Here is an 11,358-nt window from a genome sequence, read left to right on the forward strand (position 1 = left end):
TTATATGGATTGTAAAGAAAGATGATTATGGTTTGCATATAAATGTATAGAAAACACAATAATATGGAGATTATTTATTGTATTAGCAAGAGAATTTAGCAAGGTGACTAGATATAAAATCAATGTACAAAAATCAATATATTTCTATTCATAGCTTAAAAATAAGTAGGTAATATTTAAAAAGAGAATGTAATTTATACTAGCAAAAAAATGTAAAAAGCATTTATCAAAAAAATCTATAAAAGATATGCATGACTTTTACAGGGAAAATAATAAAGCTTTGTGAGAACACATTGGAAAAGCCCTATATAAATGGAAGACTCTGGTGTTCATGGATGAGAAAATTGAATATCCTAAAGATGCAAATTTAATAAAAATTACCTAGATTAAAATTCTATGAAAACTCATAATTTTTTGGTGTTGCTTTAAAACTGATCCTAAAATTTATTTGAAAAAGTCAGGAGCCATATAGAACTCAGATGTGGGTCAAGAACTAAAAACTTAGGTGAAGAAATTTTCTTGCCAGATCACAAGAATTAATATAAATGTAGAATAATTAAGATAATACGATTTGCCAAATGGGCTAATAAAGACAGTAATTAAATTGAACAGAGGGCCCCAAACAGATCCTGACATGTCTGGAAATTCGATTTATTACCTAGATGGCATTGCAAGGCATTAAGGAAAATATAAAGTTTTCAACAAATGACATTGGAACCATCCATATAATATAATAGTGAAATTAAACCTCTTATTTTATATAACACAGATATCTGTTCTAGGACGATTGAAGACTGAATCATGAAAGACAACACTCAAACTTTTAGAAAATGGTGTATGAGATGATCCTTAAAACCACAAACTATTGAAAAATTGATTTCAATAATATTTAGAACTTTTTAAAATAGAAAGACCTCATAGAGAATGTGAAAATATCAGCCTCTGACTGAGAAAATGTATTTGTAACACACATAGCTAAAAATTGACTAGTACTGAGGATACATAAGGAATGCATGCAAACAGACTGAAAAAGAAATGCAGTGCAGAAATGGACCATAAGACTTGAACAGGTATTTCACAGAAGAAACTCGAACGGTTTCTCAACAAATGAAAGGAAGCTCAATTTCAGTAGTTTTCAAAGAAATGTAAATTAAAAGCACAATGAAAAAGCATTTTATACTCATCAGCAGATAGGTGAAAATTAGGAGGTTGACTGAAACAATTGTTGGTAAGTCTATGGAGCAACCATCACTTTTGCACACTGCAGGTGTATGCGTTGTACAAGCACTGTGGAATATCACTGGACATTATCTAGGAAAGTTGACGATGTGCGCATCCTGTGAGCCAGCAAGTCTCTTTGTAGGGATATACGCTAGAGAAATTTTTGTGTAAGAAAGAAGATAGAAAAATCTTTAGGCTGGTAACTTTTATACTAGCAAAAATCTGGAAGCAATGAAAATGCCCATTAAAATGGGCGTGGATAAAAAATATGGTATAGTCTTACAAAGGACGTTGTATCCACATAGATGCAGAAATTCAAGGAAATGAGCTGCACCCACAAGTAACAACAAGCAAGGACATGCATGAGTCTCAGAAATCTAATGTTAAGGAAAAAACAAGTCACAGAATACTATTGATGAACACAGAAAAGTTCATGTTCTTAATTATAAACGACTAAGTACATTGTTTCTGGATGCAGATTGTGTGGTAAAATTACGAAGAAACAAAGGGAATGAGAAACATGAGATTTAGGAAAGTAGTTCCCTATGGAAGGAGAGACACAGGGACGCCACAGATCACATTAATGGTCCGTTTAACAGTATGGTCCAGAGATGGGCATTGATTTTGCTGTGATTCTTAAACTACAGATATTTATAAATGTTTCTTTGCATCTATTCAATATTTAATAAATGTATGTTAAGAAATGGACCCGAAATCAGGTTTTGGTCCCTGTTGCAGTGCTCATTCTAGTGAACCATGTATCTGGCCACTGGCTTTTCTCTATTTTGTGTGTTCTAGAGCAATTAATTACATGTACATATACCCACATTATTGTCATTATATAATTGTCTTTCAGTTCTCTGTCATCGAACTCTCGTGCCTTCTGCATGCAAATGTTTTATTTCTTTTCAAACAGTTGTACTGTGTTCTTTGAGAATGAAAACTATTGATTAAAACTGTAAGTGTGAATGAACAACCTGTACTCAAATAGAAAGAGAAATTTCTGATAATTCTGAAAGACCCTACGGCTGGGATAGTATAGTGTAGTGGTTAGAGGTATAGGCTTAGAAGTCAGCACATGCCACTTTTAATCCTGGCTCCACTATGTACTAAATGACCTTGATTTTCAATTTCTGAGTCTTGGCTTCTTCATAATCTTCTGCTGTTGTGAGGATTTTGTGGGCTGGCGTAAGGAAAACCTTTATTTGGCTGCCTAGCAGAATTCAGTATCAGGTAATTGATATCTGTCAACATTATTATTTAGTATCATTAAAGACTAAGAAAGATGAAAAGCTAGCATCTAGAGCTACAGAAAGTAAAAATATACCTTGCAGTTGGCTGTTAGTGCAAGTGTAAAACTTCCAGCTTTCCTTTGCTTTGGAGAGAATTTTGGTATTTTCTGGGTTAAAAAGTCCAATGAATAGAATTCATTTCCCCCCGTGGCCATGTATTGCTCATTTGATCTGACCTTTCATAGTCTCATTTTTTTCTCACCTGAAATATGATGATTATGATGATGATGTTGATACTGGGTCTTTGCGAACCTCCGAAGGGGTAATATATAGAAAAAAACTTATTTAATAAATATATTATCATGATTGTTATACCCTGAGAAACAATTTTGAGTATATTCTTTGTAGCTTTCCAGAAACAAAAAGGCAGGTGCTCCAGTTTTTAGTGTGTGTGATTATGTTTTCATGACCTCTGGTCAGTGTTGAAGCTGAGTAAAAGTGGTCGTGTAAAATGTCACAGAGCAACATGTCCCATTTGCTTAGCAACAGAAAGAGGACAGGTAATAAAATATTATATATCAAAACAGAGACTCTGTAAGAAACTAGAGTCAAAGAAGCACCGACCCTAAACCTACTCATATTTTTTTCCTTAAAAAAACACTAAAAACCACCCCCAAAATTGTTGTCCAAAAGAAATTCTACCAAGTTCCCTGACAATATTCAGTTCAATTTATTTTTGTTATGAACCTTACAATGTATTTCATTTAAATGGCACAAATTTAAACAGTCACAGTGATCTAGATGACTTTCTTAGATACTACATAATCCACGTGAGGTAACAAGAATAAAATACCCCACAGGAGGAAAAGTCTCCTGTGTGGCAAATTAACTGTCTAGAACATCAGTGTACAATATAGTACTCTGTAAGAGGCGATTTTTAAAAATGGTGTCTGGAAGAGTTAATTTACCTCATAGCAGCAAGTAGTTTACTACAAAAGAATTGCTTACTCACCTTAGATACTTTGGAGTAAATTCATTATAGGATTACTCATTTTTGGGGCTAAAGCAATATGTTTGCCATAATGGTGGATAATTATACTGTACAATTTCTGCATTATTTATTCTGTTTACCAGCTAATGGACCACTGTTCTTGACAGGGTTTCCATCTGTTTTGATAGGAATTAAGGAGTTTTGAAAGCATTTAAAGATATTCTTCAGTTAGTGCTTTATTTCCTCAACTGCAAAACACCATTCGTTTTACCAAGACAGAAAGAAATCCTAATTAAACCCTGACAATGTGTTCTTATTGCTGAAGAATTTTTATTTCATACCTGTTGACAGAGCTCTTTAAGACTTACTCAGATGTAGAAGTTTTAATCACATCGTACTCTTATACATTCATAAAAAGGGAAACAGAGGTAAAGTATATTAAAGGTATTCCCAAACTATCTTCAAGTTTCAACTCAGAGTCATTTATATCCATGTTTTCCCACAAAGTGTTTTCTTCTGTGCATGAAGTGGAGTAATGAGTCAGGATATTTCCAGGACTATTTCACTATTGTCACTGGCATTGCGTTCTAAGTAACTGACAACTTTTGGCTAGTTTGTATGTCTACGCAGTCTTCCCAGAAATATCAATGGAAAGATTTCAAGCACCGATCAGAGCTCGTTATTTTTTTTCTAATGGCCCCTTAATGTTTGATGGCTGAAAAGTAGGAAGCTGCAGTTTGCCAGGTGGGCCTCCAAGAAAAGCAACCAACCTTGCCCATGAGTAAGCAGATAACTAAGCCAAGAGTGCCGCCTGGTTACGGAGACTTTAAGATGCCATTGACTCTAAGATGGCACTTCTATTTTGAAGACATTAAGAATGAAAAAGGTGCATATTCATAGTGAGAAACATGGCGTGGAGTTTTAAAATATTTTTACTTGATTTAATTGCAGATATATCTGCTTACACGAATCTATCAGCATATTACTCAAATTAGCATTATTTGTAGTCTTATTATTTTCATTAGAGGTGGCAAGAGGATCAGCACTTGGAGCATATTTTTCTCTTGTTTCCCCCTATATATTGGCATCACAGTTTGGGTTTCAATTTTGAACCTTCCTAGAAATATGATCTGCAATTACAAACACTGTTTACTGAACATTTTCTAGTTCTTGATGGAGCTAGTTCACTACAAATTCATTTGGACTCTCATTATTTGGGCCATTGATGCTGCTTGAAAACATCTTTTTCTCCTGTCATACGTGGGATTTGTATCTTACTCTCTGCTTCTCTAAATTCTTTCTTCACAAGGATCCACTTGATTTCTCCACTTCTATCAAGTTTCCCATAAATAATGCAGCTCCAGGTGATCTTCATTCACCACTCTTCCTCTCTCATCTCAGATAACTACTGTCTTTTAAAATTTTTATGCATGAGAAAAGTGTAGCCTAGTTACTTACAAAGGTGTGAAGAGCCTATATGCCATGCTAAGGAACATACGACTTGTAAAATAACCATGAACAATTTTTTGTTGTTGTTGTTTTGAGACAGAGTCTTGCTCTTGTCACTCAGGTCAAGTACAGTGGCGAGATCTTGGCTCACTGCAATCTCCACCTTCTGGGTTCAAGTGATTCTCCTGCCTCAGCCTCCCAAGTAGCTGGGATTGCAGGCATCCGCCACCACACCCAGCAAATTTTTGTAGAGACAGGGTTTCACCGCATTGGCCAGGCTGATTTCAAACTCCTGACCTCAGGTGATCCATCCATCTCAGCCTCCCAAAATACTGGGATTACAGGAGTGAGCCACCATGCCTGGCCCAAGATTTTAAATTCCTTAGACGCCATTTCCCTCTCTATTAAGTGGGGATAGTACATACTTAGCCGGAATTTTGTTGATAAAATTATATATGTAGAGCATCTAACTGAGGGCTTGACACATAATAGTTGCTTAATAAATCATACTAGTTATTATTATCATATAGACAATGATAGGACATTAGAGGTTTTTCTTCTGAAAACAGTGCAAAGACACATAGGTCTAGATGAGGTCCACAGAGCATGTAGTATCCCCAAATTCCAAGTCCATGATGATAAATAAATCCAAGTCAAACTGGCAGGACCACTAACAAATTTTGAGGTTTTCTTCTTGAACATTGTCTTCTTGGGTGAAATAAACCTCCATTTGCTTCTTTGTCTTGTGAATCCCATTTTAAGTCTGGCTGGATAGAGTTGTGGCTCCATTAGTTATTCAGTAGGACTGACTCCTGTTTTTAAAAGTGATGAAACCACATTTAATTGCCAGTGCTTCAGAATTCCGACCCTCTGTTAGATGTGGGAAGGGTGAAGCCTTTACAGACATAATTCCTAACCTTCATATGAGTCCTTTCTGGAGGGCAGTATCCTTATCCTACTGGTGAGGCAACTGAAATTGAGAGATAAAAAGGGCTCTCTCCTTGGAGGCTGACAGAGCAGAGCTCTGCCTAAAACCTGCTGACTGTGAGGCTGACCCTCTCTCTTCACTTTGCCAGGTCATACTGACTGGTCCCTTTTCTCTAAGAGTTTACTTTAGGTCATCCTCTATACTCTGTGTCATATTATCAGCTTGGCTATTTGTTTGGGGTTGATAAATCATAACTGGAACATTTGAATAATATCCCTGCCCATATGTTCTTTAAATTCACATGAAATAAGCAGGGCATTGTCAAAAACTCTATTGTCTGGCATATTTTTCAAGTAATGGGCATGGAGCTGTTGTTTTCACCACATAGAACTTTGAATCAAAACCAGAAGTCTGCTGCCATCAAATTATTATCTTGGAACTGTTTTGCAAAATCAATAGAAACATAGATACAAAATATAAAACATGGAACTGCCATTTCATTTAGAAGCTGATATAGTTTGGATTTGTGTCCCTACCCAAATCTCATGTTAAACTGTAATCCCCAGTGTTGAAGTAGGGGCCTGGTGGGAGGTGATTGGATTATGGGGCAGAGTTCCTCCTTTCTGTTCTCATGATAGTGACTTTCATGAGACCTGGTTGTTTAAAAGTGTGTGGCACCTTCTCCTTCACGCTCTTTCTCCTTCCTTGGTCCTGTAAGACGTGGCTACTGCTTCACTTTTTACCATGATTGTAAGTTTCCTGAGGCCTTCTCACCCATGCTTCCTGTGCAGTGTACAGAACTGTGAGTTAATTAAACCTGCTTTCTTTATAAATTATCCAGTCTCAGGTAGTTCTTTACAGCAGCACAAGAAGGAACTAACAGAAACTTAGCAGAAACATGTTATCTGTCATACGTTAATACTTATTTGTCTAAACATGATTTTTAATGGCTATGTAATATTTTATTAATATCCTTAACCGAGCCTCTATTTTACCATTTTGAATACATTTATTAAATACTGTTATATGGTTTTTATATATCTGTAATATTTCTTTAGGCTTTATTTCTGAAATTCGAATCTAGGTCAAAACCAGACTTTGTTTAAGGCCTTTAGTATATTATATTATACTGGCTTCAACAGAATTTTCAAACTATTTCCTGGAGAGAACTGCTTCCTGGTATCCTTACCTGTGGTAAATTTTATTATTTTTATAAATTGTCAATTATATAAATGAAAATGAGAGCTTATTATTTAACTTGCATTTTTTTTTCTTTTTTTTCTTTTTTTTTTTTTTNCTGTTGTCCAGGGATGGAGTGCAGTGGTGCGATCTCGGCTCACTGCAACCTATACCTCCCGGTTCAAGTGATTCTCCTGCCTCAGCCTCCTGAGTAGCTGGGATTACAGGTGTGTGCCACAACACCCAGCTTATTTTTGTATTTTTAGTAGAGACGGGGCTTCACCATGTTGGCCAGGCTGCTCTTGAACTCTGACTTTGTGATCTGCCCGCCTTGGCCTCCCAAAGTGCTGGGATTACAGGTGTGAGCCACCGTGCATGGCCCTTAACTTGCATTTTATTCATTATAAGTGAAGTTGATTTTTTCATATTTGACCTGTGTGTATTTCTTCTGCACATTTTCTATGCGTTACTTTTGCCAATTTTTAAATTTGTATTTTATCATTTTATTATCGATTTGTGAAAGTGTTTCATAATTTAAGGATTTGCAATGTATACTATAAATACTTTTCTAGTTTGTTATTTATATATTTATGCTTTAAAATTATATTTTTGTTGAAGTTGCTTTCTCTCGCTTCTTTTACGTTTCCGCACAGAGAATTAAGCCAAGATTTTAGACAATTGTCTCTTGGAAATAACTGCCTTTGATTAGGTTCCATTAAGTAACATAGATTAAGCATGCTAGTTTAAACTTCAAGATCAGAATCGAGTCAATGTTACTAAACCAAAGCCTAGCCAGAATACTTTTTTGTTTTGATGTATCACTTATATGTATCATTATCAAAGTACTGTGAGAGTAGTTTTCTGAAATGACATTGTAATTCACCAAAGTAATCATGTTGAGTCATATACATTATGTTTCTAGGTTGTGATTGCTGAGGCTTTCTTATATGGTTTTATCTATTGGTCATGCTCTTTCCTGCCTGCCTCTCTCCTTCAATTTAAAAAATTCAATCTGGGATTGTACAGTTAATATCTTGTGTTTCACCGTATTTTTTTTTTTTTTGAGGTGAAGTCTTGCTCTGGCACCCAGGCTGGAGTGCAGTGGTGCAATCTTGGCTCACTACAACCTCTGCCTCCTGGGTTCAAGGGATTCTCCTGCCTCAGCCTCCCCATTAGCTGGGACTACAGGGAACTGCCACCAAGCCCAGCTAACTTTTGTATTTTTTTTTTTTTTTTAGTAGAGATGGGGTTTCTCCACGTTGGTGCACTTGTCCCCTAAGAAGGATGGAAAAGAACAGGGTGGGAACTCATCTGTAGCCTATGGAAGGTTTTAGGAGAGTTCCTGAACCAAAGTTAGTCATCAGTGGAGTTCCCTGTCTCACAGGAAGAAGTATGCCTTGGTTATCTCTGCCACATGATGGCCTGGGGTTGCTTTCTTTCCTCTCTTCTCTCAGGGTCAGACTTGCATCTTGGTCTAATGAGCCTTTTTGTCTTTGTGACTTTTCCCCCATTTCCTTCTCACAGACATTTCCTCTGAAAACTGCTAGCTCATTTTCTTATTCGTAAGAGACACTGTATTTTTTTCTGTTTCAAAAAAATGTCTAAAATCTTCTTAAAGCCTTTTTTCTTCAGTAAGTGGGAACTGTAAATGGCAAAACATACATAAAAATTTGCGTACAATTTTAGCTGGTGCATGAGATCTTTGGAAATCATTCAAGGATCCTCTGATAATCGACTGGACACCAGGTCGAGTATCTACAATTCTTCCTGAAGACTTTGATAGTTGGTAATGATGAAGACTAATTATGTGCTTTAAGGACTTTTATTTTCCCCTGGAAATGCAGGCTACATACCCATTCATATTCTGTGGTGATATTCAAATTACTTAACAACCAATCAAAACAATCACCAGCTTCTACAACACAAAGTAGTTCCCACCCTGTTCTCTTCCATTATCTGTCTTCCATGAAATCAAAGATAATTCTTAACGTATATATTCTTCTAGATATTTCTTATGACTTGCTCAATACTTTCATGAAATGTCAACAGAGTATGTGGCTTTGGGCAGGGAAGACATCAGGAAAACCCACACAAAAACTGAGAGACAGGAAAACTAGCAGTAAAGAGTTCCCCTTTTAGTTCAGAGTTAAATGGAAGCATGGCTTGCATGGTTTACATTTGAGCCATTGTTTGCACCCCACTATTCTTTAAATAGCCAACAAAAGGTTTTCGAGGCAGCCATTTTTAATTGGTCCAATCCTCATTCATAACTTTTGAAAAACCCTAACAATTTGTGTTGAACTGCATGTCTACCTTCTTGTGTTCCAACTCTTTGGTTCACTTTGTCTGTTGTCTTTCCCATATGGTTCAAAAAAGCACTATGCATAATGCCTTTCTCTAGCATGCCCTTTTGATTCCTAACATTCTTCTGAGGGCCTTAACTCTATAACCATTACCTGAACATGGTGCTTTCATCTAGGATTAAGTTTTGCACTTCTATTGATCTTCCTCTATGGGGTTGAATGTAGTAAATGAACCTCCTAGCTCCCAACAAATTTGCATGTAATTGCCTGTCCAGTCCTGAACACTGAATACTGGGCTGGAAGAATACACTAGCATTAACAGAGCCAAAAATGTTTTTCTTTCAAAGCCTCTACTCCTTTGTAAAAGTGGCATATATGGGAAGAATCAGAAGGCTTTCTCAAGGTTTGGTAAAATGACGAGGTGGGGGAATGTCCGGAAATTATTACCACGCTATCAAAATTATTATCTCAAATGGACCTTTTGCATAAGCCAACAGCTGGCATTAACCTCTTTTTGGCCACTGAAACATACTGACCTACATTTACATACCCCAAAGAAAACTGAAATAGTTTAATCATGCCTTGTTTTCACTCGAGTTTCTTTAGACAGATTTTACTAGGTAGTGATAAAAATGTTGTCTTGCACTGTATCTTTGATGGATTTAGTGATCGATCAAATTTGAAGGGTTATTGTTAAATTCTGTTGAACCAAAAAGTAGTTTTATTTGAGGATAGATAACTTTTATATTTAATGTGTTATATAAACCATCAAACTTTTCCTCTCATCTGTCACAATGGACAAGATATGAAATTTTTAAGGGAGATTAAAATTTACTGCAGAGAAATGTATGATTGTTAGATTTTTATCCCAGTTAATTACAAAAATTGAGCACTACACTGTTTCATGTCTTGATTTTTAATTTTTAAAAAAGTGATGACTCCATCAGTATTTGTGTGGGACACCCTTCGTTTGCTGTCGGCCCAGGGCAACCATATTCTATAGCACCCACTCTGTTTACTTTAAAACATTAAGTGATGGGTTTAATAAGAGTTAAATAAAATAAAGCTTAATTTGCTCTGTAGTAACTGGAGACCCAATGCCCTGTCTCATATCAAAGGGCTTTGGAATTATTTCTTATAAGTAAATCCCTTGTTCCTCTTTAGAGAAGATGGAAGATCTGCCTTCTGATGATATGTGCCTGTGAAAGGGGTCAAAGTTCCTCTCCTTGTTTGTTCTATTCAGTCTGATGTGCCGATGAAGTCAGCACGTTAAAGACATGCTTTGGAATGATGAAGATGAATTACTTAGGAGGAGGTGTGGTTTGTGAGGAAATGTCGAAAGCATTTTTAAATTGCATTGATAACTGCTGAGGTTCAAGCATTATTAGCACTGACGTGAATCCAGCTGAGTCTTTAGTAACATCGTAACTTTTTACACCACCCCTATGAAAGTGGCAATGTTAATGTCAATTTGAGTTAAATTCTTAAGCATCCTGCTTTTGGTTAGTTCAAAATGCCAAATACTAATACTGTTTCCTAAAATCCTGTGAGATATAAAAAATAGACATATTTAAATATGTCAATTCGTGCTGGCATTGGCAGCACATATACTAAAATTGGATGCAGAGAAGATGAGCATGGTCCTTGCACAGGAATGACATGGAAATTCATAAAATGTTTTCCATAGTTTAAAAGAAGTAAATGAAAATAAATATAGCAGTTAAATTTGAGAAAGATGAGAAGGAAGATTTCAGGAAACAGAGCAAGTTCTATTGTTTTAGGCCAGACAATTATGCCAAGAATTATTTCTGTCATTACCATTCTATTATTGATGTTAAGGGATATCATCTGACGAATAATAATATCCGCAGGCACTGTGTTAAGCCCTATATGTATTAACTCATGTGAGTCAACACAAATAGTGAGAATATGAGATGTGGACAACTTTAAGATGAGGAGCTAGGTTTTAGGGAGAATAGGGACCTGTCCAGAGTCACCCTATTTGTAAAGGACATTTTCTGCCTTTGAACCTTGGTTGTCAGACACAATCTTTCT

At 36.1% G+C, this 11,358-nt stretch overlaps 1 non-coding gene across 1 annotated transcript; it reads left to right on the plus strand.

The window, feature by feature from the left end:
• Positions 1-10,889: 10,889 nt before the first annotated feature.
• Positions 10,890-10,992, plus strand: LOC119473535. The gene has a single exon (XR_005202753.1). It is a non-coding gene; the product is annotated as a U6 spliceosomal RNA (small nuclear RNA).
• The last annotated feature ends 366 nt before the right edge of the window (positions 10,993-11,358 follow it).

The sequence above is a fragment of the Cebus imitator genome, unplaced genomic scaffold (assembly GCF_001604975.1).
Source record: "Cebus imitator isolate Cc_AM_T3 unplaced genomic scaffold, Cebus_imitator-1.0 Scaffold165, whole genome shotgun sequence".
In the NCBI taxonomy this organism is placed as follows: Eukaryota; Metazoa; Chordata; class Mammalia; order Primates; family Cebidae; genus Cebus; species Cebus imitator.